At 42.7% G+C, this 25,630-nt stretch overlaps 1 long non-coding RNA gene across 1 annotated transcript in view; it reads right to left on the reverse strand.

Moving 5' to 3' along the window:
* The window catches only part of LOC144766572 (uncharacterized), a 110,456-nt gene that overhangs the window by 5,987 nt on the left and 78,839 nt on the right, over nucleotides 1–25,630 (reverse strand). Inside the window, exon 3 of the long non-coding RNA XR_013597842.1 lies at nucleotides 14,578–14,689. This is a non-coding gene — a long non-coding RNA (uncharacterized LOC144766572). The remainder of the gene's footprint in view (nucleotides 1–14,577; nucleotides 14,690–25,630) is intronic.

The following is a 25,630-nucleotide window of genomic DNA, read 5'->3' on the forward strand; positions in this document are numbered from 1 at the left end:
TTTAAGTCAATTTTGTGTTTTAGTACCATAGCCGGTTGTGGGTTTATAGGGAAATAGGGTGGGAAGTAATTTAATTATACTAAATGAATTATTATTTTTAGGAATTATAAATTAATTGTAATTAATTTTCGTGTGTAAGTTCTGTAGTGGGTTGTGGGTTTATAGGGGAATAGGGTGGGAAGTACTTTTATTGTAATTAAGTAATAATTTTTTTTTATTTATTGGTATTGATAATTATGTTATTGTTAATTAATTATGAATTGGTAATTAATGTTTACTAATTGGTAATTATTTTGTATTACTTGATTAATTGATAATTATGTTAAGTGTATTAATTTAATATTGGTGTGTTGTGCGTTTATAGGGAAATAGTGTTGGAAGTAATTGAAATCTAATTAAGTAAATATTAAAGGTATTGTTGGGTATTTATTAATTTATTGACATTAATTATTAATTGGTATTTATTTTATTTGTTTAGTTAATTATTAATTTGTATTAAATAATGTTACATATTTTTTATTGATATTTTCAATAAGTATATTAATAAGTAATTATTAAGTGGTGATTAACGTGTAATAATTATAATTTTTTGGTATAGAAAACTATTTAATTGTTCTGTATGTTGTACTTGGTAATTACTTTTTATAAATTAATATGTTTTTTATAAAAAATATTTTATTGTTCAATATTTATTATTTGTTAATTAATTTGTATTAGTTATTATTCATTGGTATGTATAATGAATTCATTGCTAATTAATTATTCAGTGGTAATTATGTTTTTAATAATTATTTCTTGGTATTTGTAAATAAATTATAGTTATTTAATAATTAAATCATTAATTATTTAAAAAAAAATATTTTATTCAAAGGTATGTTCATTTTGAACCCTCTGCTATCCAATACTTTCCCTACTGTTGCACTCTCTGGAGTTGGAATAGTAATTGTTACCTATACGCTATCAAACACTTTCCCTACTGTTGCACTTTCTGGAATGGGAATAGTAATTTTTACCCCCGCGATATCCAACACTTTCCCTACTGTTTCACTCTCTGAACTTTGAATATTAATTTTTACTTCTACGCTATTCAACTCTTTCGCTACTGTTGCACTCTCTGGAGTTTGAATATTAATTTTGTCCTCTACACTATCCAACTCTTTCCCTACTGTTGCACTCTCTGGAGTTGGAATACACATTTTTACTTCTACGCTATTCAACTCTTTCGCTACTGTTGCACTCTCTGGAGTTTGAATATTAATTTTTACCTCTACGCTATCCAACTCTTTCCCTACTGTTGTACTCTCTGGAGTTGGAATAGCAATTTTTACCCCTACGCTATCCAACACTTTCCCTACTGTGTCACTCTCTGGAGTTTGAATATTAATTTTTACCTCTACACTATCCAACACTTTCCCTACTGTTGCACTCTCTGGAGTTGGAATAGTAATTTTTACCCCTACGCTATCCAACACTTTCCCTACTGTTGCACTCTCTGGAGTTGGAATAATAATTTTTACCCCTCCGCTATCCAACAATTTCGCTACTTTTGCACTCTTTGGAGTGGGAATAGTAATTTTAAGCCCTACGCTAGCCAACATTTTCCTTACTGTTGTTGTTTTGTTTAGAGTTGGAATTTAATATTTAATATTTTTTGTATTAATTTAGCTAATGTAATATATAATTCCTTTTAAAGATATTAAAATTAAATTTGTTATAAATAATTATGTAATTGTTATTTATGTTATTGTTTTATGTGCATAGATGTAGTTGTAATTAATAATAGTTTTAAATAATTTATAAGTTATTAAAATACTTATTAAAACTGATTAAGTATATATATATATATATATTCACTGAAAAAACCATAGGTTATAGACCATATATAGTTAGGAATTAGCATTTAAAAAACCTTATTTTACTCACACAAAACCATTGAAATTCCATATATAGTTAGTTGCACTAACTATATATCGCGCACCCGCAATCCACTGCTGATCATGTCACATATTACATCATTCATGACATGGTCAGTGACATCACTGATGACATCACTGATGACATCACTGATGACATCATCCAGTGACTGTGTGTTTCTGTAAAGTTTAAATATGTTAGATATATTGAAGAATGAGTGGATGTATAAGTGTCTCGATGAAGGATTTAGTAGGTGCGTGACTGACTGTATGAGTGAGTGAATAAATGTGTCGTACTAAATGCATGGGTTAGTGACTAAACTGCCTGAATGTTTGCTTCAGTATGTCTGTTGTGATGTAAACTGCTGCATGTGTCGATCATTAGCTATATGAGAGGCTACATATGTTATTGATTGGTTGCCCAAGTATTTGTATGGGAGATTGAGTTTGTGTGGGGGTGGCTGGGAGGTGTGTGACTCTGTGCATAGATGTGTGAGCAGTTGATTCACTACGTGTATGAGTTCAAGAGTGCATGTGGAAACAGCTACATGGGCGGTTGACTGTGTGCATGAGTGTATTGATGAGTGAATGGATATGTCAATGCTACATGTCATAGTAAGTACATATGTAAAACACAGTACATGTGAGAGTTGGCATATATAAATAACTGTGCATGAGAGCCACTGAATGTGTGAGTGGCTGTATGGATCATTGTGAACTTGTATCAGGGATTGTATAAGAGAGTAAATATGTGTTAGTATATGTTTGAATAAGTAAGGTGTGTATAACTGTATAGTTGAGGAAATAGAGGTGTGATTGATTCTTTGCATGACTGACTAGGTGTGTGAGTAACTCCATGGATGAGTAACAGTGTGAGTGTCTGTATACACTGAGTGTATCTAAGGTTTTATTAGAGTCTGAAGAGGTTTATCGTATTAGCACAAGAATGATGTCAAATGAGATGTCATCAGTGATGTCATCAGTGATGTCATGTGAGATGTCATCAGTGATGTCATCAGTGATGTCACTGACCATGTCATGAATGATGTAATATGTGACATGATCAGCAGTGGATTGCGGGTGCGCGATATATAGTTAGTGCAACTAACTATATATGGAATTTCAATGGTTTTGTGTGAGTAAAATAAGGTTTTTTAAATGCTAATTCCTAACTATATATGGTCTATAACCTATGGTTTTTTCAGTGAATTTTCAAGGTTTTGTAAATGCTAATTCCTAACTATATATGGTCTATAACCTATGGTTTTTTCAGTGAATTTCAATGGTTTTTTAATAGCAAATATCATAAGCTGTCGAATGTCAAGTACGTGGTAAGTGAAAACATTTTCGTGTTTATGCACACTGATCTGCTTTGAATGGTGCCCCCCCCCCTCATTTCTATTAGGAGTACTCTCTCTTTGCAGATAGTGAAAGGTAGTTAACGCAGGCCTTTGCCCCCGTTGTAATCCGTCGTGCCTGCTTCTCTCTCCATTTGATTGATTGTTATCCAAGTATTTACTGTTTTAGAATTAGTTCTCTTTGGTTCATTCTCTATTTACAAACAAACACAGAGTCGCAATACTCTGTTTAGTCTTTGCAGATAACGAAAAATCGTGTAAAAAAGAAAGAAAAGGAATCGAGCAAAATCAGTAGGCCACTAATGGGATCTCTTTTTGACCTCGCTAAAATAGAAACATTAGGAACAACCCCTCATTACAAATACAAAACTAGTGAGATGAACTGAACTCCACACAATGATGGCTGCAAAACAGCTCGGCTCCGCCACCCACCCCGCCCAAAATAACGATAAAGAACGGCTGCCATGATTGGTTGCGGAATGACCACGACGGAGCTACGAAATGGTGCTGCTCTCATGCTAACCCCAGCTTCAGTCTGAAACATCCAGAAACACTGTAGACCAGCAATTCGATCAGTTCCGGTAGCGCCCCAATGTAACCCGGTAGATAAGAACTAGCCCTCCCCTCTTTGACTGATGGTTCTTGTTGCCTGTCCCTTCTGTTGTCATTTAACAGAACTATTTAGCCTGCTGAAAGGGGTTGTGTTCCGACCGCTGGTTGGTGGAGACATTTTGACTATATTCTGTACCTGCGTTGTCGCGTAATGCGTCATATGACGCGCCGCGTTAGCGCATCCGGAAGTCATCCGGGGCGCGCAGCGCATAACGTAAGCATAACAAGTCATGTGACTTGTTAATAAAACTTTTCATTGGTTCATTTTACTTTTCTTATTGTAATGATGAAAGGCTTGGTCATATGACCTAAAAATTACGCTTTTCATTACTTCCGAACATTATTTTTTCTTAAATATATGTTATAATGTTCCAGGCTAATGTACTTTCCCGGAAATTTTACAACTGTCCTGCAAGTAAAATATATTCTTTTTTCGAGAAAAAGAGCGTTTCTTCGTCCCATGACGGAGCCGTTGAGCAAAAGAGGGTCGACCTGCTGTCTTAGTCGCCGATACGCCTGAATATGAGATTCTTATCGATCACTTTATGTTGCAGGAATAGAAAACACAACAGCCCTTGACCATTTATCTTTACTGCGTTCCTTCGTATTATACCTTTTACCCTTCATGTAATTGGTCTGCTTTATTTCACTTGCCTTTTAATGATTCTAAAACAGTCACTATTATTAAAAACTTTACCAATGTATATACTAATACCATGTTTTCTTTTAAAAACCTTTATTGTGAAAATTTCATTATACAAATACGAGCCTATAACCACGTGGGCCTGCCACAGAGCAAACTGTAATCGTATGTGATGAGTAGACATTTACACTGTAGAGGAACGTAACGGGCGGGCCATTAGGTTGCAAGAACTAAGGTGTCTAACAGTTACGGAATCGGTGGACGTACATTTTATAATTAAAATACGACAGGGCCAGTTACAATAAAATTATCTAGATATACATTTGCGGGCAAGTACCATGGGTGACGTTAATTCGAACTTTCAATAGTACAGTAATCAATAACACATCAGAACTTAATATCAATAGGGATGTCGAAATATTCAATCAATTCTCGTCCCCGCCCGCCATGTGCTTCAAAACTGCATACGTATCTCGTGATTTCAAGGTTCTGCAACCAGTACACAACAAGGAGTTACGAGTCCCATTTATTCCGGCGCCATTTTGGGCGAGGACGGGCAGGTCCAGGATATAGTCAAAATGTCTCTACCAACCATCGACTATGATGATGTTCATATGCTGTATTTATTAGAGTAACACTCATCTGTCCACATGAAATTAATTTGCCACAATCTAAACATGTCATTTTAATCTTTCCAAAGTTCTTCTAAATATTTGGGACCGTTTCCCTTGCCTCTGAAGCTCTCAGTGCCACTTCTTTGATGAATGTACTAGCAGGTCAGGGGTTCTCCTCCAAATCTCTCTTTTATGCAGCACTATAATTAATTGGTGCCACCTCTCCATATGACGATGCATGGTATAGTTACCACAACTATATTTTTTTTCGGTTCCTCTGGAGAGTTCATCGTGGCAGATGAAGCGTGTAACGTACCGGGCATTTACCTTTTTTTGCATGTACAGGAAAGGAAAAAAAAATCGAGCGTCCGAGTTCTAAGGTGTCCCAGGGCCATTTTAGTGGACCAGGCCCAAATCCAAAGAACAGCCATCTCACAGGCTAATGGGGCGACCCCCGCCGACTTTCAGCATTGTAGAATGACCACACCAGTACAGCAACTTGCTAGACATCACCTCGGTGCCATCCGGATCTCGGCGCCCCACTGCAGATGAAGTGCCTCTCAACTATGAAACCACCACGGTGACATCCGGATCTTGGCGCGTTGTGCTGCCTTCGGCCTATTCGCACATCGGTCCGCTACTGACGCCATCTCACAGGCTAATGGGGCGACCCACGCCGAGTTTCAGCATTGTAGGATGACCACACCAGTACAGCAACTTGCTAGACATCACCTCGGTGCCATCCGAATCTTGGCATCTCAACGCCTAGTGGTATCTTCCATACAAAAAATATTGTTACGCTGCCTTTGGCCCCATTCGCACATCAGTCCGCAACTTAGACATCACCTCGGTGCCATCCGGATCTTGGCATCTCAGCGCCTTGTGGTGTCAGTCAGAAAATATTGTTGCGCTGCCTTTGGCCCCATTCGCACATCGGTCCGCTACTGACGCCATCTCACAGGCCAACGGGGCGCCCCACGCCGACTTTCAACATTGTAGGATGGCCACAGAAGTGCGACAACTTACTAGACACCACCTCGGTGCCATCCGGATCTTGGCGCGTTGTGCTGCCTTCGGCCTATTCGCACATCGGTCCGCTACTGACGCCATCTCACAGGCCAACGGGGCGCCCCACGCCGACTTTCAGCATTGTTGGATGGCCACACCAGTGCGGCAACTTACTAGACACCACCTCGGTGCCATCCGGATCTTGGCGCGTAGTGAAGCTGCAGCAGCTGCAAATAAGCTTCAGACAGTGTTACAACCGCTGCTCAGAACTCTCAACTATGACACCACCTCGGTGCCATCCGGATCTTGGCGCGTTGTGCTGCCTTCGGCCTATTCGCACATCGGTCCGCTACTGACGCCATCTCACAGGCCAACGGGGCGCCCCACGCCGACTTTCAGCATTGTTGGATGGCCACACCAGTGCGGCAACTTACTAGACACCACCTCGGTGCCATCCGGATCTTGGCGCGTTGTGGTGCCTTCGGCCTATTCGCACATCGGTCCGCTACGGACGCAAACTCACAGGCCAACGGGGCGCCCCACGCCGACTTTCAGCATTGTAGGATGGCCACACCAGTGCTGCAACTTGCTGGACACCACCTCGGTGCCATCCGGATCTTGGCGCGTTGTATTGCCTTCGGCCTATTCGCACATCGGTCCGCTACTGACGCCGCCTCACGTGCCAACGTATTTTCTCCGCATTTTATACCCTATGCCGCATAACAGGCCATGTGACTTGTTTATAAAACTTTTCATTGGTTCATTTTACTGTTGGTTTCCTAATGATGGAAGGCTTGATCATATGACCTAAAAACAACACTTTTCATTGGATGAAAACTTTTTTTTTTTCCCAAACGATGAAAGCCCCACCTTGTTTCTGGATATTTCAGACTAAACTGGCGTCAGCATGAGAGCACCACCATCTCGTAGCTCCATCGTGGTCATTCCGCGAGCAATCATGGCAGCCGCTCCCCACCAGAAGCCTGCAGGAGTCGGGGCCCCCAAAACTTTTGATGAATTCTCAAGGCGGAGGGGACGTTTTCGAGAATGGGGTCCAAGACCTAGCAGACAAGCGTCCGATTTCCAAGGTGTCCAAGGGCCATTTCAGTGGACCAGGCCCAAAAAGGAAAGAGCCTGCCGCCATTTTGAGAGTCCTGTGACAGCCGCCTATCGCTGCACCGCAAGAGTGGGCGCAACTCAGCTGAATTGCGGCTTTTGACACAGTGGACCAAAAACGGACGGAATGGCAACTGAAACGGTAAAGGGGCGCCCCAGTACAACAGATGACACTCCACCTGGAGAGGCCCGTTCACGCCGCCTCCCCCGGGGCGCCCCACGCCGTTATTCGGAGCAGCATTGTAGGATACCAAAACCAGTGCGGCAACTTACTGGACATCACCTTGGTGCCATCGTTCTGCTGCCTTGGAACTATTCGCACAACAGTTTGCTACTGATGACCCACCCCCCGCGACGCCCCACGCCGTTATTTGCTGGGTGGCAACTTACTAGACATCACTTTCGTGTCATCTAGATTTCGGCGCGTTCTGCTGCCTTGGAACTATTCGCACAACAGTTTGCTACTGATGACCCACCCCCCGCGACGCCCCACGCCGGAAATCTGGACGTTGTGCTGCGTTGGGACTATTCGCACAGCCGACCGCTACTTCGTTGTTTTTCCCTAAAAATGTTTATATGTTATTACTATTTTTGTTTTCTTGTATATATTTATAAATTATTAAAGTTTTATAATCTTACTACTTTGTCGGAGTGCTATATATTTTTAATGTGACACATAATTGTAAAAACTTTGATGTACAAAGAGTCATCCCTGGAATCTTCCGCTTCACGCTCAGTCCCCTCCCCAATCACAATACAGGATGGTTTTCAGATAATAGCAACGCTTCTGCTGTGACGGATCTCATCGAGTGTGGGCCTTGATCTACTATAACTCCTTTGAAGAGGGGTGATTCTTTACAGCTGTGGCCATAAACTACATCTGCAGGGCTAGCTGATAGCCTAGGACCGGCCTGGACAATCGGACACAGAGGAAAAGGAGTGTCAGAGGGTGCGGTAGTGAATAGGGCGAAAGGGAGGTGTCGGGTGGGCACAGGGTGTGATTCTCAGGGAAGAGCAGCGCAGATGGGGGGAGGTTTATTACCCATGCATAAGACAGAGAGCGGGGGTGACCACTGCCTGGGTGAGATGCTTGCGAGGGTGGGGAGCCATGCTAAGGATCGACAGCGTGCACAGAGTGGGTCTGGTCAAGGCATCTAAAATGGCTGCCGTGCACGACAAAAGTGTGGCATTTGAAAAAAGACAAGATGGCGCAGACAATGTTTTTCAACACTTCCTGATTTCCTTCGAATCGAACGTTAACAGACGTTGGGGCATATTACCAAAGTTAAGCGATATTTATCCCTAACGATGCATTGCAAAGATTTTTTTACCGTCAGAAATTATCGCAGATAAACCTTGCTATTATCAAGGTTTATCGCAAATACGATAAAAAACGACCGCAATGCATTAATATCGCTGAAAACTCAGCGATATTCATGCATTACCGAGCTAATGCTCTTAGCCATGTTATCCACCTCCCATTGGATAGCATGGCTAAGAACTGCTCAGGGCAGCTGTTACTTTTTGGAGATATTCGCGCTTATCTCGAATATTTCCAAAAGTTGATAATAGGAGATAGCGATGTTAGCGACTGTTTCCAGTCGCTAACATCTTGGCATGCCCACTTTGCATGTCATTAGTGATAAATATCACTCACATGCAAAGTGGGGCCCAAGATGGTCGCTATCTCCTACTAGCCGTTGTTAACTGGTGTTAGCAACAGCTAGGTAATACAGATATAATTTTATCTCCGCGAAGCGGAGCGCTGTTACAGATATATATCTTGTTTTTGAACGTTAATTTCTCAAAATGCACTGAAGCACATATATTGAGACCTAGCAAAGGCACATCGGGCTACCAGTCCCTAATATTTTACCAAGTTTCGTGCAAATCCATTCAGCCGTTCGATTATTATTATTATTTTTTTTTTTTTGCCCCGCGGGGCCCTTTTAAAACCTCCACATCAAACCTAGGGGGTCAGCGAGGATCTACTATGCCCCCTTATGGTCATTTGCCCCTTCGCTTTGGCCTCCTCTTGTCTCTCGATCCTACCGACAGACAAGATGGCGGCCGCTACGTACTGTTTGGAATGTTTACAGACACCGGAGAGCCAATCAGCTTCGCTTCGCAAAGCTCCGTAACGCGAAAAGTACGCGAAGCGGAGCGCTGTTACAGATATATATCTTTTTTTGAATGTTAATTTCTCAAAATCCACTGGAGCACATATATTGAGACCTAGCAAAGGCACATCGGGCTACCAGTCCCTAATATTTTGCCAAGTTTCGTGCAAATCCATTCAGCCGTTCGATTATTATTATTTTTTTTTTTTTTTGCCCCGCGGGGCCCTTTTAAAACCTCCACATCAAACCTAGGGGGTCAGCGAGGATCTACTATTCCCCCTTATGGTCATTTGCCCCTTCGCTTTGGCCTCCTCTTGTCTCTCGATCCTACCGAGAGACAAGATGGCGACCGCTACGGACTGTTTGGAATGTTGACAGACGCCGGAGAACCAATCAGCTTCGCTTCACAAAGCTCCGTTGCGCGAAAAGTACGCGTCCTGGAGCGCTGCCCGGTCCGCTGTTACAGATATATATCTTTTTTTAAACGTTAATTTCTCAAAATCCACTGTAGCACATATATTGAGACCTACAAAAGGCACATCGGGCTACCAGTCCCTACAATTTTGCCAAGTTTCGTGCAAATCCATTCAGCCGTTCGGGCTAAAAGTGAGGCCAACCGCCCTATGGAAAACTCAATGTTAAAAACACGTTTTGGGACCCCCCTTTTTTCTCGACCCCCCCTGGACGAACCCCCCCCCCAATTTTCAGGGGCTGCTCAGAAACAAAATGTGCCATTTTCCTAAAAATTTCAGCCAATTCCGTCCACAAACGCCAAAGTTATTAGACATAGAATTTTCAAAAAACCCATAGAGAAAAAATCCTAACTATATATACCTACTGGCGACCGCCAGTAGGTAATATATGTATATATATATATATTTTATATATTATATGTGTATGTTTAATTCATGTTTTATTAAATTATATATATTACTTATTAATTTAAACATTATGAAATATTTTTAACTATATTTATTTTATTTATAAGTATTACTTAGTTTATTTTACATAGTTTTTTTAACTAAAAAAACAATAATTTTAATAACGATATTTTTGACGTAGATAGTTTTTTTCTCTATATTTTTGTACCTACCATTTTGTAGATGGGATGTCGATATTCTTGACATCGATATTGTTTCTCCAATATTTTTGTAGGTCGCTCTTTTGACCTTCAATATTTTGACAGTGATCCTGTGGCAGCACCTGGACTAGACTGGGAGGGACCCCTCACTGTAGCAGCAGCAGCCCTGGACATCTTTTCTGTCAGTCACCTCTAGACAGATTCTCTCACTGGAGGGCTTACACCGCTCATTTGAGTGGATAAACAAGTGGCTAATGTAGCTGAAATTCACAGCCATTCACCTTGAGTATTTCTATTAGCTTGTTCCTTCTCTGGTAACATTATTTAACACAGCAACTATAATCCAGAGTTGTAAGCACCCAAACACTATGATGGCGTACACTTACCTCAGCCGTGTGGCAATGCTGTACCCTAACCCCAGCCATGTGACAATGGTGTACCCGTACCTCAGCCATCTGACAAAGGTGATTCTTTAACTCAGTCATTTGGTGATGGTGTACCCTTAGCTCAGCTGCGTGATGATGATGAACCATTACCTCAGCCATCTGATGATGGTGTATGCTTACCTCAACCGTGAGATGATTTTGCAACCTTATGTCAGCCGTGTAACTATGGTTCACCCTGACCTCAAATACAATCACCCACCCGCACCATGGGGGACTTAGTTCCTATATTTTGGAGAAAAGCTGGGCAAGTTACTTAAACACTCATTTTAATAGCAAATCCAATAGTCTGCCTAAACTAGAGCAGTGCAGAGCAGACTCGGACAAACATTATACCAACAGTGGAAGAGGGGAAAGAGGCATCAATAATTTCCTAGACTGCTCCATTGTTTCCCGACCAATGGCAAGAGACATTCCCAAATCTCATCAAAGTGCATCAGCCATCAGCCATTATGATACATAGTGTAGCCATGCGTCATTACTCTAAACTGGCTGGAAAAAACCCTGTTGAGTTTGGTATCACACATGCTAGAATCATACCCCAACCCTGTAAACAGATGAATGGAAATTCCATTACACTGAATAATAGCGGCCAAAGTAACCAGTTCAACTGGATCTACATGAATTCTACACAACATGGAAGCTGCTTCTCCAGTACTCCACATATTCTGAAGAGATGTAAGTCCCACTGGGTGTGAGCTGGCTTCTCTGGCAGCATCTGGACTGGACTATGAGGGGCCCCTCAGTTTAGCAGCAGCAGTCCTGGACATCTTTTCTGTCATTCAGCTCTAGACAGATTCTCTTAATGGGGGGCTTACACCACTCATTGAGATGTCAGACAAGTGTCTAATGCCGCTGAAATTCTCAGCCATTCACTTTGAGCATTTCTAGTAGCTTGTTCCTTCTCAGGTAACATTATTTAAGCCAACAACTATAATCCAGAGTTGCATGCACCCAAAATACTATGAAAGCGTACCCTTACCTCAGCTGTGTGACAATGGTGTACCCTTAATTAGTTGGATTTCTCGACCGGTCGCCTCTCCATCAAGCTACAGATCTTGTGCTGCTAAAATACGTAACGCTGTGCTTAGACCCCTACAATTATACTAGCACTGAGACATCCCCGAAGTGGACTGGCGCAGTTTGACTAAGTTTGATTCACATGTTCTAACAAACCTACTCCTGTTTTTGACCTTTGTCGTTATTTGCCTACATTCAGCCCATTTGAATTTAATATCAGTTTGACAAAAGAAATATAGGTCACGAGGGAGCCTATTCAGATTGTGTTGTTGTTTTCCCCTCTTCTCCCAGACCTTTAAATAACTTGGCTAGAGGGGGTCCCCTTATTGTGCTTAGTACCCTTACCTCATCCGTTTGTTGAGGGTGTACCCTTACTTCAACCATGTGATGATGGTGTACCATTTCCTCAGCTATCTGACGAAGGTGTATTCTTACCTCAACTGTGTGATGATGGTGCAACCTTGTGTCAGCCGTGTGACTATGGTTCACCCTGACCTTATCCATGTGACGATAGTGTACTCTTACCTCAGACATGTGATTATGGTGTACACTTTCGTCACCCATGTGATGATGGTGTTCCCTTACCTTAGCAGTGTGACAATGGTGTACCCTTACCTCAGCCGTGTGACACTGCTGTACCCTAACTAGAGCCTTGTGACTATGGTGTACACTCACCTCAACCATGTGACTATGGTTCACCCTTACCTGAGCCGTGTGACAATGGTGTACCCTTCCCTCAGCTGTGTGACGATTGCGTATCCTTACCTGAACGGTGTGATGATGGTGTACCCTTACCTGAGCCATGTGGCAATGGTGTACCCTTACCTGAGCTGTGTGATGATGGTGTACACTTATCTGAGCGGTGTAACAATGGTGTACCCTTACCTGAGCTGTGTGATGATGGTGTAACCTTACCTCAGCCGTGTGACTATGGTGTACCCTTTCCTCCTGATTGTGGAAATGGGGTACCCTTATCTCAACCGTGTGGCGATTGTGTACCCATACCTCAACCGTATGATAATGGTGTACCCTTGCCTCAGCTGTGTGATGATGGTGTACCCATACCTCATCCATGTGACAATGGTGTACCCTTATATCAGCCATATGATAATGATGGGCCCTTACCTCATCAATGTGATTATGGTGTACCATTACCTCAGCCGTGTTACAATGGTTTACCCTTATGTCACCCGTGTGGCAATAGTGTACCCTTATCTCAGCTGTGTGACGATGGTGTAAACTTATCTCAGCAGTGTGACGATTGTGTACCCTTACCTCAGTTGTGTGATGATGATGTACCCTTATGTCAGCTGTCTCACAATAGTAAACCATAACGTCAGCCATGTGAGGATGGTGTACCCTTACCTCCGCCATGTAACGATGGTGGACCCGTACCTCACTGTGTAACGATGGTATACCATTTCCTCAGACTTGTGACAATGGTGCACTCGTACTTCACCTGTGTGATGATGTTCCTTTACCTCATCCGTGAGACGGTGGTGTACCCTTACCTCATCGGTGTTACGATGGCGTTGCCTTACCTGATCCCTGTGACTATGGAGTAGCCTTACCTCAGAATAAATGTGGCTTCACACACCTCTCTGTGAACCTGTATCCCAATAAATAAAACAAACTAAACTAGCATGCGTGCACACCAGAGGTTGCCTGCCCCATGAATTACACAATATATGCAAGTGATTCTTCACTTGATATCTGGTTGCACAGCGTAAATATGACTAATCACATTATCAAGGTCAAACGAAGACATACACAATGGATGACAATTTGTATACAATTGTTGAGTTGCTGATCTTTGCATGACCTTAAACGTTTACTTAACCCATCAAAAATTGAAACTAAACAGACGTAAATTTGTTTAGCAATCTGTTACCCCTACCTCAGCCATGTGACTATGGTGTACCCTTACCTCAGTCTTGTGGTGATGGTGTACCCCCTATGTCAACCGTGTGACAATGGTGCACCCTTACCTCAGCTGTGTGATGATGGTGTAGCCTTACCTCAGCTGTGCAGTGCTCACTCCTGTCACCCAGTACATTTTCTTCCCTGTCTCGTTCAGCCCACAGAGCATCCAAAGAAGTGGGTCAGAGGAGAGTGGCAGAGGCAGATATTAAAGTGAAAGGAAGACAGGGATGATTTATGAGGTAGAGCATGAAGGAAGAATTAGAGATGGGCCCTGAATAGGAAGGAAGGTAGGAATTATTCCCTTAAAGGAAACACTGCGGAAGGACTAGAGGCAGACCTTGAGGACGAAGGGAGAGGGGGGTTAATCCCAGAAAGGAAACACCGAGGAAGAGCTAGGAACAAAGGTTGAAGATGAATGGAGAAGGAGTTTAATCCCAGAAAGGAAACACTGAGGAAGGACTAGAGGCAGACCCTGGAGATGAAGGGAGAGGACGGTTAATCCCAGAAGGGAAACACTGAGGAAGGACTACAGGCAGACCCTGAGGATGAAGGGAGAGAGGGATAATCCCTGAAAGGAAACAATGAAGAAGGACTAGAGGCAGACCTTGAGGACAAAGGGAGAGGGTATTAATCCCAGAAAGGAAACACCGAGGAACAGCTGGGAACCATTGGTGGACTGAAGCCACAGATGGAAATATCTTGGCACGAGTCTCTATGCACACTTACACAATGATGACCACCACTAACACGCTAATCACAATGCCAACGATATATCCAACTGAGAGACCTGGACTGCTATTATGTGCTGGACTGCCATTAGGTGGAGAACGGGCTTTTTCTGAAAAACAAAGAGAGAGGGAAGGGACAGAAAGTCATTTATTGCTTGTTTTAACATATGCTTCTGTCAAGGAGCTCTGTACGCGCCAGGGCTTCACGACTCTCATGTGCAACCACTACACGGTAATTTCTGCCCCCTTTATCAACACTTACTGTTACATAACCATTAATGTGATGCACTGAGAGTATAGGGGATGTAAAATGTGGCATTCATTATAAATGAAGAACAAAGACTGCATGCTCTCCCTTGTATACTGATGAGAGTGTATGACTCGAGCCCTGTGTGCATTACATGGGTGGGAGTACAAAGACTGCATGCTCTCCCTTGTAGACAGGTGAGAGTGTATGTGCTGAGCCCCGTGGTGCTCCAAAATGGGTGGGAGTACAAAGACTGCAAACTCTCCCTTGTATACTGGTGAGAGTGCATGGGCTGAGCACGGTGGTGCTACGAATGCGTGGGAGTACAAAGACTGTATACTCTGTCCTTGTATACTTGCGAGAGTGTATGCTTTGATCCCTGTGGTGCTCCACATGGGTGGGAGTACATCGACTGCATTATCTGTCCTTGTATACTTGTGAGATCATTACAATCATTAAGAATAAAAAGATCACATTTCTTAAACAGGGTCATCAAAAAGAATATTTCAACAGATACACTACAAATATTAAGATAATTTAGCAATGACATGCCATACTGAACCATTGAAACCACATAAAACACCATTAAAGTAATATTTCAATTCATTATGTAACAACTCTAAATAATAATAATAATAAACGAGTCTGCTCCGGACGGTTTGGCCATTCTGAATGCCGTCGGGTTCAGATTAGTATACTCCTAACACCTAACTTGCATCGTAATCATTCGGCCGGAAACTTTTCAGATTCTTTGGAAAGACACGTTCTTGATCCGATAAGTATGGAGCAAATGCCTTTAGGAGGCCTTCCAAACCGCATCAGAATTGGCCCCCTAGTCGTAAAGAGCTTTGCGTATTACAAACAGTTGGGTTTTACCTTAACTGACACCCACCTTACACCGATACAATCGCAATACTAATACAACAACAGGGTTAATATAACCATTCATTATTCCTGTATCAGGGGCAGAACATCAGCCTCGGTCAGTTTGTTCTCAGCTATAAGGATGAATTTAACAAAACTAATTGTGAAATATGTGGTTTGTCCCAAGAGGCATGATATAATTGCTTGGCAGCACATTCTTCCTCCTATTTCCTTAAAAATGGGTTTTAACAGTATTTGCCTCTCGTCGCAATCTGGGGCAAATACATACAATATGCAATAGCATTTCATTGACACAACCACATAATCTACAATTTTGTGTTTGTCAATTTCTGTGGAGAAGCGTGGCTCAGTGGTTAGAGGCGGCAGACCCGGAAGCTGAGATCGGCCATGGACCAGGGTTCGATTCCCCGCCTCGGCGGGTCTCGGGCTCAAAATTCCACGGACTCGACAATTCTCGCTCCGGTGCCTACTCGACTCACGGGGTCACACTCTGCGACTCTGGGCAATAGCTTGCTTAATCTCCACTACGGCCCCTCGCGGCGGGATGCCTGGCTTTCACCTTGTGGATACCCTGCCGGGGTATCTCACAGGGGAATACCAGGACGGGTTCCCTAAGCAAGCGCCTTGAGACCCCTGGGTGATTCGTGCGCTATATAAATCGAAATACATACAATTTTGTACCCATCTCGAAGTCCCATCGTTTGTTGGATTGCGGCCGAATCTTAACATAAGATATCTGACTGGTGCATTTAATTTACTTAGAAGTCCTTAGTAAAGTGATACTACATGTACACAGGGCCTGTAAAGGAAATGCTACTTGTAAGCCAGCAGTGTTCCTTCTGCCAACCACTAAGGTAGCTTTAAAGCATATTGAAACGTGTCTCAGGCCTGCATTGCATTCTGTAGTGCAGTTGTGAACTGCAAATCAACCTGGCAAATAAAGCTTTTTCATGCCTCAACCTTGCTTTTTAATACATACAAGTCACCCCTAAGGTAGGCCCTTAACCAGACCATAGGGCAGGGTGCATTGTATTTTAAATTGTGGATATGTGTTTTTAAGTTTTACATGTCCTGGTAGTGAAAAGCGCCTGACTTCATTTTTCTCAAATGTAAGACTATCTCTCCTATTGGCTAACAATGGGTTAACTTTTTACATATAATATGTGCTAACTTTTGATTGGGAAAAATGAAAATTGGAATCAAATGAATTGTAATTTAAAATATTCTTTAATGGAAAGGTTTGATTTTTACTCACAATTCCGAATACGCCACTTTTTGAAAGTTTGCATTTTCTTGTCCTAACCATTTGGTTCCTGCTGCTAATGCCCTCGGTCACATGACCCTTCTGTTAGATGTTGTGTATTCCTCCCATATAGTGAGACAGTAGGGCTTAGTTGTGGGCAGGATGGGCCACCCTGACAGAATTATTGAAGGAGCTGCTTTTCTCTGTCCCACTTGCACTTCACTAGGGGCTGCCTCAAGCACACACAAACAAACCTTACACTAGTCTTTTGTGAATCTAAATTTCTTGGACCAGTTGGAAGGAAAGAACCTTCCAGAACCAGATGTAGGGTTAGCCTTGAAGATTCCGCTACTACAAAAGCTGGCACCAGGTATAAATATTGGGGAATCAGTGCATCTCTTCAGTTCAGTCCTGGACCTGCAGAGGTCACTTGAAACCCTGTCCTGTACCCCAAAGGACTGCCCTGCGGCTTCAGGCCTGCTTTTTACAATAAAAGGGTTAGCCTTGCTGCTACCAGAGGACTGCCCTGCTGTTTGATTTCACCTTTCTACCCAGTGAACTACCATGTTACTTGAGCCCTACCTTGCTGCTTTACCCCAGGACTACCAGAGTGACCCCAAGGGTTAGTTGTCTGACCTCCTATGGAAGGTACTGAGACATATCCAGCTCAAGAGACCTTGGACCCTTTAGCTGGCCTCTGCTAGACTCCTGACCCATGCGTATTGGACACTTGCGTATTCAAATCCAACGTTGTGTACTTATAAACATGCGCTAATGTTGCAAAGTGAACCAACTTCTCCCCCCTCCCTCTACCCACTTCCCGGTCTGCCATCCTGACACCAACTGTCCATCCTAATATATGTAGACTATTGCCTCTATGCGTCCTTTCTTAATGTTGCAAAGTGAACCAACTCCTCCCCCCTCCCTCCACCTACTTCCCGGTCTGCCATCCTGACACCAACTGTCCAGCCTAATATATGTAGACTATTGTCTCTATGCGTCCCTTGTAGTTGTTGTGCAGCAACCAAACCGATAGTATCTGTTCAGCCTTTCAATTAAAAGCAAGCGCGTATTGGACACGCATCCAATGTTGTGTATATATAAACACGCGCTTAATCGAATCTAACGTTGTGTCAAAATTTCAAAGCAATCGGTGAAGATCTTTCGGAGATTTAAGATTTTGAACAAACGAACATTGACATTTTTATGCGTCTGTTCAGGCTTTCGATTGAAAACACGCGCGTATGCAACACTCGCGCATTCAAATTCAACGTTGTGTATATAAAAACACGCGCGTATTCGAACCCAATGTTGTGTCAAAATTTCAAAGCAATCGGTGAAGAACTTTTGGAGATTTACGATTTTGAACAAATGATCATTGACATTTTTATGTGTCTGTTCAGGCTTTCGATTGAAAACACGCGCGTATGCAACACTCGCGCATTCGAATCCAACATTGTGTATATAAAAACACGCGCGTATTCGAATCCAATGTTGTGTCAAAATTTCAAAGCAATCGGTGAAGAATTTTGGGAGATTTACGATTATGAACAAACAAACATTTACATTTTTATTTATATAAATATCTGATTAGTTAACAATATGTGATAATGATTATATTATATTTGGTGGTAATTGCAATCAATTTTATGATTCTGTAAGGGATAGAAATTCAAAAGTTACATTTGATCATTCTAGAATGTATTCACAGCTCAGATCCGCCATTCAGCATAAATCACTAGTTGATAGTCGGAGATTATGCCACACTGATCTCTGGAAATACACTTTTTATTTAAACTCATATAATTCACAATCTCACATAGATTATCTTTTCCTCAGTAAATACTTGGCCCAACATGTTCATCATTCTGACATAGGATCTATACTCCTATTCAGCGTTTTAATAACACGCTTCTTTTGGATGCTAATTTCACCCTCCAATTTCAATATTTTATTTCTGAATTTCGTTACTATTAACAACACTACTGACTCTCCTTTTGCAATGGTTTGGGATTCCTTCAAGCCAGCAGCCAGAGGATTTATAATAAATTTAGTTTCACCAAAGAAGAAATATATGCAATCCCAATCATACCAATTACTTCACACTATTTAGAAATACGAGCATGCCTATTATCAGTCTGGTGATAAGACTTCTTTGCAACAATTGATTGATACCGATACCAACATTAATTTTAATAGATTAACTGCTAATGCTGCCTCTAATTTGCCTTGTTGAAAAGTAGTGCTCATTACTATGGTGGTCAAAATAAAATGGTGCAAGTACCCGCAAGCTATTTAAAAATTAGGAAAGTTGGAGCCAAAAGTGAATCTTTACAAAGTACTACAGGGACCACTCTTTTTAAAGATATGGATATTTTACATGAATGTGTTACTTTTTATACCACTTTATATTCTCCAGAAAGGCAACCTTTAGAATCGGATCTGACTAACTATTTTCAATCTATTGCTTCTCCTTCTTCCTGTCACATTGATTTTGATCCCTAAGTATAGAGTTCTTCAATCTGTGGGACACCTTTTCAGGGGGGACGCGCACTCCACCCTAAAATCTTAATTGTGTTGGTCTTTAACTGTCCCGCGTAGCAAGTCTTCAACCATTTCAAATGGAAATTTTTCTTGGGAGAACTCCGGTAACAAAGGGTTGGAGGGGGGAGGTAGGGGGAGATAGATGGGGCAGGACGTGCCCATTCTTTGTCATGTTAAGAGCTAACAGTTATTTTTAATCGTCCTGGGAGGGGGTTAATTCGCAGAGCTGAAATACTTCAGCTGCAGTGGAAGGGAGGAAGTCTCTGCTAAAACCGAAAGCAAATGAACAGACAGTCCTGTTCCTTTGTGTTCGATTTCAGAGCAGAGGAGACTCCATGCCTTCCCTGCAGCTGAAAGTGACTGTTAGTATCCATCAGTTTCAGCAAAGGAGACTGTTACAACTAGCTTGTTGGTACATTCCATTCACCCCTGTTGTCTGACCCCTGTTGGGTTCTCCCACCCTGAAGCTCCTTGTAGAATGTTGAGGTCTTCTCCAGTGAGGAGAGTGGATGGTCAATAAACCAGTATTCCTTTTTCCTGCTGTGTCCTGTTCTTCTTATCTTCCAACACTGGCGACGGAACTGCGCAGGGGGCGGTAGTGACCATCTCCCCTTTGTGTGCTCTCTCCACACACACACAATAACAATCAAGGATTTTTAAGTAAGGAATTTATCCATACCAATAATGAAAGCAGATGTCAAGATCGCATAGAAGTTGTAAGATGACCTACCGGATGAGCTGCGTGTGCTTACTGTGGGAGTGCAGCAAAAGTATTTAAAAAGACTGTTGGAGGGCGGTTTTGTGTCTCTGACCCCATTCCTAGTGCGACGTGTACACCTGGATGTGAAGTATACTCGTTTGTCGGTTGCACGTACCTTGCTGTTGCTGGGGACCGGCGGGAGCAGAGTGTTGGAGTATCCAGAGTGGTCTACGTCGTTTGAGGTCGGTAACAGTGCCGACGGCGAGTGTTCCTGTCAGAGCGTTCCGTCCTTAACAACGTTGTCGAAGAATTTTGACTCGGCAATGTGGAGACACTTTGTTGAATGTGGAAGCAGTGCTCTGGCATAGCGGCGCATCGGGAGCTCAAGCAGCCCATTCCTGTCACAGTCCCCGGAGTCGACAACATCGGGGGCCTTGGTAGTGTCTCCTGACGGCGCCTGCGTGTACTTCAGATCGTTCTCCCTGAATAGTGGTTGTGTCCTAGTTTCCGCCGGAGGAGCAGTGCTGGTGCATCAGGAGCAAAGGGCCGGTATTTCTGTCGGACCTTTATGTCAGTGCTAGTATCCGGTGGTTGTGCAAGCCGGCAATTTAGAGAACGGAGTGGCTGTTTTTCAAAACGCGTTTCCTTCAAGGACCTCCACAGGGGAAGTCTGTGAATCATAAGAGGAAAGAACACGAGTAAGAAACCTGCGCACCGCTAGCAAAGAGACTAACTGTTTGGTGCTTAATGGAACAGTGTGAACAGTGTGAACTTTTCCTTACAACCTGAAATCATTTATTTATCGATTTTTCTCATGCGCAGAGTGTGTGTTGTTCCAAGTTATTAAGGAACAGTGATCTCTGAGGAAAATATACAGTACCTGATTTATGTGTTTTGCATGCTGGTTAGGATTTCTTTCCTGAGATCAATTTTCCCTTGATTGGTAGTCATTGGTCCGTCCTTCCTAATTCACAATGGCAGCAGCAAGCATGAACCAACCCCCTCCCTTTCTAAATGACATAGGGGAACCTGAAATAACCTGGAAGGAATGCGTGAAACTTTTTGAGTCGTACCTTATAGCCATTGGGGGGCAAAGGTTCAATTCTATAAGGAAAAAGCATATCTTACTCCACAATCTGGGTGGCAAGATGGTAATGCTGTAGGGGAAGTTGATGTGTTTGTGCAGACTATGGAAAAGTTAGAGAAACATTTTGGGGATAGAATCAATGTGGTCCTAGAGCACCACAAATTCTTTAAAAGATGTCAAGGGAATCAGGAGTCAGTACAGAATTATATTGCAGTTTTGTGGGGACTGACACAGTTATGTGAGTTTGGGGATCTCACAGACTCTCTAATAAGAGATCAATTGGTGAGGTGCACCAATAATCCACGCATCCAAGAGAAACTATTAGCTAAGAATCCAGGATTAAAAGAAGCTATTGAAATAGCCAAGTCAGTGGAACACACAGCAAAGTGTGTTAAAGAAATGAGACCAGAAGGGGAGGTAGTGGCTACCATTAGTGATGTAGAGGAGAGGAGTGATGTCTACAAGATGAGGTTTAAGGAAAATACCAGCTCAAAGGTAGAACATAGAGAAAAGGGTCCAAAGTGTTACCGGTGCGGCAGTAACAACCATTTTGCCACCTATTTTCAATGCCCAGCCAGGTATGTTACTTGTAAGAAATGCAATAGAAGGGGGCATTTTGCCAGAGTGTGCCGTGATGGAGAGTTACACTCAAGAGATTACGAAAGAAGTACCGAAAGGGGTGCAAATAAAGAAGTTAAATGTATTGAACAGAAAATGGAAAAGTTTATTTTGCAGGTAAAGGATGTTAATGATACCGTGAATTCCATTATCCAAAATGTAATGTATTGGTTAATGATGAATGTTTTGAAATGTTTGCAAATTCCTGTTCTCCGTTCACTTTAATAAATAAAGATGACTATGTCTCCATGGGAAAAAATAAGATTAGTGATCTAGAAGTTCCAGATATCTCCCCTTCAGGATACAATAAGGGCAACATACCCCTCCTGGGGATGAAGGATGTACAGATTCAATTCAAAGATAGGAAAACCTATGGGACAATATACATAGTAAAGTCTGGTTCTAACCTTTTGGGATGGGTTCATCAAATGGAGTTGGGAATCATACTGGACCCTAATAGTGTGGAACAAGTTTTGCGTACAGAAAACTTTCCGGGAAGTGGGAAGATCTGTGAAGACTTCAAACAGCTTTTCAAAGAGGAGCTAGGATGTCTGCACAATTTCCAACATAGGATTAAATTAAAACACAATGCAAAACCTGTAGTGCATGACCTGCGCACAGTGCCTCTTAAACTAAAAGAGCCTCTAGAAAATGAATTGCGCAAGTTGTGCGACTTGGACATTATTCAACCCATAGACTGTTCTGAGTGGTTGGCCCCTATTGTTCTTGCAGCCAAATCCAACGGTGAAGGTATCCGCCTCTGTGTGGATTTGCGCAGCCTAAATGACTGTATCTGGGTTGAAAGACACCCTTTACCAGTCATAAATGAGATGTTAAGCACCATGGGCCCTGCAAGATATTTCAGTGCAATAGACCTATCCATGGCATACCACCAGATCGAATTGCATCCGGATTCTAGGCCACTCACGGCGTTCATTACGCCGTTTGGAGCTTTTATGTTCAAAAGGATGCCGTTTGGCCTTGCGTCAGCGGCAGCCATTTTCCAAAGAATTATGCAGAAGATCCTCGAAGGTGTAGAGCACACAATGTGTTTCCAGGATGATATTTTGGTCTATGGAAAAAATTCAGAAGAACACAATAATGTGCTATGGCAAGTCTTTAAAAAACTCATGGACGCAGGTCTAACAGTTAAGAAGGAAAAGTGCAGAATAAAAGTGCAACAAGTCGAATATCTGGGCCATTCTATCTCAGAAGAAGGGTTTAGACCAAAGGGAAGTTTAATCCGTGCAGTGAAGGAGGCTCCAAGCCCACGTAACAAAGAAGAACTCAAATCATTTCTAGGGCTCATGGAGTACATGTCTAAGTACGTGGACAATTTTGCAACAAAATGTGAGCCTATGAGAGAGATGTTGAAGAAGAACAAGGATTTTGTGTGGGATGAGGAGCAGGAGGCTGTTGCAAATGCTCTAAAGGAGGATTTAATCAACTCTCCAGCGCTTGGTACGTTTGACTCGACTAAGAAAACCATTCTGGCAACAGATGCATCAAACTATGGATTAGGTGCCACTCTAGTCCAGAAAGATGGTAGTGAGGAAAAGATAATTGCCTACGCGTCCAGGAGCCTTTCTCCACCAGAGAAAAACTACTCGGTAAGCCTTGGCGTGTTTTTGGGCGGTCAGGCATTTTACATTTTTTCTATGGGGTTTGAGGTTCACGATACGGACGGACCACAAGCCACTCACATCTATATTTTCAGTGAAAGGTCTGGAGAATTGCACCCCGCGCATCAGCAGGTGGATTCTGGGATTAGAGCATTTTAATTTCAAGATCGAACACGTGCCGGGAAAAGAAAATACTATTGCAGGTTTTCTTTCAAGATCACCTTTACCAGAGGTAGAAGAACCTGAGGAAGTTCTGGACAGTCCCATAATGATGATGGATTTTCCGGCAATCACAGAGAAAGAGTGGGAAGATGGTATGAAGGAAGATAAAGAACTTAATGTTTTAATGGAACAAGTCAAGGAAGGATGGCCCAACAAGAAGAGAGATGTTGAAGCAGACCTAGAAGAGTTTTGGGAGGTCAGAAATGAATTGAGTGTTATTGGAGGAAAAGTGTACCGCAATAACAGAGTGATTCCCCCCAGAGAATTACGGAGGAGAGTCATTGACCTGGCGCATGAAGGTCATCTTGGGCGGAGTGCCACTAAAGCGAGAGTAAGAACAAATTGTTGGTTCCCCAAGATGGACACCATGACGGAAGAAATTGTGAAAGAGTGTGGGGCATGCGCGAAAAGTGACAAGTCAAAAGTAATACACAAGTCTCCACTTTCTCCAGTAAGTGTTCCAAACAAGCCATGGAGCAAGTTGGCATTGGACATCATTGGACCCATGCAAAATCTTGGGGTGCAAAAAAGGTAAATGTTGGTCCTGATTGACTATACCTCACACTGGATAAAACAGAAATTTGTGCACAACATCAACACAAGATCAGTTATCCAATTTCTCAAAGAAGTGTTCTGTGAAGAGGGTATACCCTCCACATTAGTTACTGACAATGGTGTACAATTCACCTCCGAAGAAATGCAGGATTTCTTGGCAATTTCAGGCATAAGACATGAAACCACAGCCCTCTATTGCCCTAAAGCAAATGGCATGGTGGAGAGAGCTAATAGGGTCATCAAGGAGAATATCGAGCTAGCTACTGTAAATGGACAAGATGTTGAGAATTGTTTGAGGGAATGTCTGTGGGCCTATCACACTTCGCCCAATAGAATAACTGGGGTTTCTCCTTTTGTGTCTTTACGCGGGAGGGAGCCTAGTACCAAGTTTAATCCCAGTTGGTTAAATGGAGGCGATGTCAGGGATGTAGATTGGGAGGAGGCAGGTGAGAAAGTCAGACAACATCAAACAAAGTACAAACAGTGGTATGATAAGAAACATGGAGTTAAGATTCAAAGGTGGGAAGTGGGGGACATGGCACAAGCCAGAAGAAACACCAAATTGGGAACTGACATCAGCAAGTTCTACTCCCCCAACAAGATTGTTAAAGTGTTGAAAAATGGTGTACAGTTTGAAAATGGTCAATGGTGGAGTTTTGACAACATTGTAAAAGTGCAGCCATAACCTTGTTTTTTTCCTAGGTACGTATGTCATTCCCCTCTTGGGGAGCCCAGCCAAATTGTGCTACCGGTACTTGACTGTAGATATTGTTAGTACTCATTATAAGGAAGGGAGATGTGTTACAACTAGCTTGTTGGTACATTCCATTCACCCCTCTTGTCTGACCCCTGTTGGGTTCTCCCACCCTGAAGCTCCTTGTAGAATGTTGAGGTCTTCTCCAGTGAGGAGAGTGGATGGTCAATAAACCAGTATTCCTTTTACCTGCTGTGTCCTGTTCTTCTTATCTTCCAACAGAGACATTCTGCCTCCCACTGCAGCTGAAGCATTTCACCTCTATGACGTTAACCCCGCCTTGGGAGGGTTAGCTCTTAGCAAAAAGGAGACAAAGTTTCTTTTAAAATTACACAGACAGGCGCACAATGCCCCACAGGGCTAAAAGGACTTAAAGTTGCCAAAAGCAAAATGCCAGCGAGCCATGTGTTGTTTAACCGCATGGGGGGCTAGCGGTTTTCCCGCTGCGCGCTGCGTTTTTCGAAAAGCCGCGTTACATGACGAGCTCAGCTCGTCATGAGCGTGCGAGCGGTGTAACTCATGACGAGCTGAGCTCGTCATGAGCGCGGAAGGTGTTAAACAGCCTGCAAATGAC

This window comes from Lissotriton helveticus, chromosome 7 (assembly GCF_964261635.1).
Source record: "Lissotriton helveticus chromosome 7, aLisHel1.1, whole genome shotgun sequence".
Taxonomy (NCBI): domain Eukaryota; kingdom Metazoa; phylum Chordata; class Amphibia; order Caudata; family Salamandridae; genus Lissotriton; species Lissotriton helveticus.